The sequence below is a fragment of the Halichoeres trimaculatus genome, unplaced genomic scaffold (genome assembly GCF_033239565.1).
Source record: "Halichoeres trimaculatus isolate MK-OKI-2021-1 unplaced genomic scaffold, fHalTri1.1 fHalTri1_scaffold_11, whole genome shotgun sequence".
Classification (NCBI taxonomy): Eukaryota; Metazoa; Chordata; class Actinopteri; order Labriformes; family Labridae; genus Halichoeres; species Halichoeres trimaculatus.
In genome coordinates, this window is record NW_027437189.1 from 3,792,760 (window position 1) to 3,797,215 (window position 4,456).

Below are 4,456 nucleotides of genomic sequence, written 5' to 3' on the forward strand. Positions count from 1 at the left end.
AGGAATGGAGTCTTGCGGGCTGAGTGTTCATAGAGGCCATGGTGGTGGAGTGCATTGCCTGTTGTTTTCTCTGTAACAAATGTACCTGCTGCCTCCAAATCTTTCTGGAGCACTTTCAGGGTGGTCCTTGGCTGGTTGAGTACTCTTCTGACTATCTTTCTGACTCCCTGGTCAGAAATCTTCAAGGAGCTCCTGTGCGTGGCCTGTTGATGGTAAGGTGGTGCTTCTTCCACTTGTGAATAATGGCCCCAACGGTGCTGACTGGAATATTCAGGTGCTTTGATATAAGTCTGTAACCAGTTCCATTCTGATGCTGAGCAACAATCAGGTTGTGAATGTCTTCAGAGAGCTCTTTGCCTTTACCCATCATGAGGTGTGTGGTATTTAACTGCTTGGTGAAAAAACAACCTATTTATAGGACCATCAGTTTGCTCTAGCCCAGCTGATGTTGGTTTGCACTAATTGGAAGTTCAAGTAATAATTACTGACAGATTTCAGGTGGTATGGAGCATTTCCTTGCCAAAGCATACAGCCTTTCCATGCTGTGTTCAATACTTTTTTCCTGTGTTATCGTATTTAATTCCACATAATCATTATTTATGGACCTAAACGTTGTGATTTCTTTTCATGTGTGGATTATTTGAGTTAATACCAATGTCTGGGAGAAATTTGGTTTGAATTGCAGCTTTGGAAAAAAATGTTGACACGTTCAATACTTATTTTTCTCCACTGTATGTGTCAAACACCCATGATTAGCTTGTGCTAACATGCCAAGTCAGGTGCACAGCTCTCGAGTCTTCACGTAGAAACGCGATGCTACAGGTGGTTGCTGGGCTATTGAGTGTGCTGCTGCTGGCACTGATCCAGGAAGGAGGAGCCCAGTTTGAATGTTGTGTTACGAACACGCAACCAAAATTCCTGCAGACTCTACCTTTAAACCACATGCACGTACCTGGAGCTGGTGTTGATCGGGTTGTTGCAGGGACAGGATGGACTGTGGTGTTTGGACTTTCGGTGGCTGGAGCTGTGAGAAACAGAAATAACACAACGTGCTCTGTGAAATGAAACGAAGCGTGTAATTTGATACATCGGCAGGCGTCAATGAAGAAACTCACCGTCTTCTACCCTGATCTCAAACACCAGGGCTGGTACTTGATGTGACTTGCTGATAAACCCAACTCTGTACCGTCCAGAGTCGGACTTGGTCAGGCTTCTAATTGTTAAAATTATTGCTGAAGGATGTTGTCGGGTCGCTGGTTTCAAAGAATGAATGCAATATCTGCCACTCAGACCGATCTTACCAGCCGTTTGAATAAGAAGGTCTTCACCTCTGCACTCGTCTCTACATAAGACCGCAAATCTCGCAGAGGAGTTGAACTTAAAAAGCTCAAAAAAGTGTTTTCTTTCAGTTCCATTGAAGACTGGGATTGTAGAGTTGTTGGGATCCTTTCCATCCAGTTCTCCTGGAGAACAAACAGGAACAGTTATTATCTCACTGTGATCTGCTGCACTCAGTGATCTGAACATGCGCTTACGTTTGTGGAGACGGTGGCTCAGGGGTAGAGCGTGGTTGGTGGTTTGATCCCAGAGGCCCATATGCCAAAGTGACCCCAGGCAGCAAACTGAACCCCAAAGAGAGAGAGAGAGAGATTATGAGGCGCTCAGCGCGTTTCCTGTCATCTTTCCCTGCACCGAAGCTCAACGTGAGTCTAATCCCTCTCCACCGCTCCTCACACCGTGATGTTCCTGAAGTCTCAGAGCTGCAGTGACTGATAGAGAGACAGGAAAGGTCGGATTTATGATCTCTTGCTTAATAATGCTTATAATCATTGTTATGTTAAATAAAATTGTAACAATGTTTTAAATTTTTAAAATATTTTTTTGACTATAAAAAATATTCAATAATAACTTTTATAATTTTTAAATGTCTAAAAGACTTAAAAACTAAAACTTTTTAATTTGTCTGTTAATAAATTTATTTTTTTTCATTCACTTTTGCATCATCATATTTAAATAAACCTAATGACTTTGTCATTTTATTGATATAATTTATATTTATAAATTAAAAAAAAATAATATTATATTGAAATGATGAATAACACTATGTAAAAACTTTTAAAAATATGTTATTTTCAAAACGATTTCATTTTTTTTTTTTGCTAAAATGTGTTTTCATTATTTTCCATTATTTTATTTTTTTAATAGTGGGTTTCTGCATTTTATTTGACATATTTTTTAAATTTTTTAATTTTAACTTCTTTTCATTAAAGTATTACACATACTAAATGAATGACAGTAGTAAATGCAAATATAATTACCATGACAGTACCTTTTGTATTAATAATTTCTTTTATATTATTTGAAAAAAAATTGATATGATATATAAAAAAATATTATTAAATGACTTTTATACTTTAAAAAAATAATTATTATATTACGTAATTCTTTTTAATCAATTAATGCGTTTTTGTTACTCATTTCTATTGTAAGGGTTTAATTTTTTTATTTTTCAAAAGCTGATCTGTTTTACACCATTAGGTTTTAATAACAGCTTGTGATGGTCATTTAAACATAAACATAGAAATTCACCATCATTATTATGACACAATATCTACTAACAATGCTCATATCGTAACTGTTAAGATTGTTATTATTATTATCTATTATTTTTTTAAATGATTTTTTTTTATCTAACTTTTTTTTGTTGCTTTTTTAACATTTAAGCATTTTTTGTTCGTAGTTTTTTTTTAGGTGGTAAAACATAAATAAATTAATTAATAGCTAAACAGATAAATAGATAAATAGTGTGAAGACGAAAGTTTTAGAACATTTAAGTGGTGACTAATTGTAAATAATTTATTTTGATGTCTTGCGTTATCTGGTTACTTTGATCAGTTTTGCGCCACAATTGCACAAAAACTTCCGTTATGGTGTAAAATGATATTTCAGAAAGATTTCTCAACCCCAGATCTCGCTTTGTCATTGTGCAGGAAGTTACTGCTGCAGAGCCTCCTCAGTAAAAATGTTCAAAACTGTTTCTTTAAAACTTAGTTTAAAATATTTAAGACAACTGTAAATTCAGAACCAAGCAAGAACAATGGTAAAGATAAAGTTCACACACTTAAATTCAAAATCACCCGATTAATCTGAGTCACAAAGCTGTCACAAAAACAGACCTTAGAAAATTTAAAAACTGGAAAGTGAGAGATAAAACAGTGAATCTGAGGCGACAAAGAGGATCTACTCACCAAAGAAGAAGATCAACAAATAAAAAGTTTTCATATTCACGGCTCTGATGGTTTAACTTCTGTCGTCCTTCACTGACAACCAGGAACTTTTTTCATCAGGATGATGCAGTTCCTTTTTAAAAAGCTCACATCAAACTCCTCCTTTTCACAAGACGCTTTACTTTTTTTTTTTTAAGTCAATCACGTGCCCATTTCTGCAGAAATCAGTCACTCGTTTTAAAAAAGTCTTTTGGTCCACAGATCCCAGGAAATCCTCAAAGAGCCTGTGTCCCTCATTTACCTTCTGATATCAAATCCAGGAACTATGTACCTCTTCAGGAACTCTTTGGGAAGTTGGGGGGATTCTTTCCAAAGGTTCAGGAACTTTAAGGGGTGGGGCCTGCAGGTGTTTTAATTTTACCAGCTGTCCAACAGTAAATTTACACAGAGCTGTGACACATTCAGTTTAATAAGTTTTTAACCTTTCCTGTGTTTCTACATCTCAAACACTACCGCTCATTAAAAAACCCAAATTATCCCTTTTTTTATTAAAATTCAGGCAGTTTAAGTGCAGTAACTTGAAATGATTCAAAGATAGGTCTTGAGCTGCGTGAATCGTGATGGTCTAGGGCTGTTTTACTGGATCCAGGGTCTGGGATTTATACAGAGTGAGAGGCACTTTGAACTAAAAACAGCTCCCACAGCATTCTGCAGTGCCCCCCCAAAGCAGTACCCACTGGACTGAGCCTCATGGGTCAGGGTTTATCCCACGGTGAGATAATATGAGCCCAAACATCAGTCCAAGCTCTGTCAGAACAACTATAAGCTTGGACTCAAGAGCCCTGTTTCCAACAAGCGGTACGGTACGGTACGGATCAGTACAGTTTGGTACGGGTTGGATCAGTAAAGCCTGATCCTGTTTGTGTTTCCACAGCCAACTGTGCCCTCTTGGTAGGCGGCGTGTAAGCCAGATGCTGATGGCCGCTGTGTTTCTAGTTCTACCTTTCAGGGTCGGATCAGTATGTCTGGCACCCTAACAAAAGGGTACCAAAAGGTGCGGTACGGGTCGGTAATTTTTTTCGGACCTGTGCTAGTTTTAATCAGAGGAAATGCCATGAAATGCATACCATACCAACACAAAGTGAACTGACCCACTTGGTGGGATCGGGGCTATGAAGAGCTCTGCTGGCACACCAAGTGGTACGGAACTGTACGGTACGGATCAGTGC

General features: G+C 37.8%; 1 long non-coding RNA gene across 1 annotated transcript; it reads right to left on the reverse strand.

The window, feature by feature from the left end:
- Window positions 1-952: 952 nt before the first annotated feature.
- On the reverse strand, window positions 953-1,679 carry LOC141800042 (uncharacterized). The gene is made up of 3 exons (XR_012599284.1): window positions 1,536-1,679; window positions 1,116-1,463; window positions 953-1,024 (listed from the first exon to the last, which is right to left on the reverse strand). It is a non-coding gene; the product is annotated as an uncharacterized LOC141800042 (long non-coding RNA).
- Between the last annotated feature and the right edge of the window lie 2,777 nt (window positions 1,680-4,456).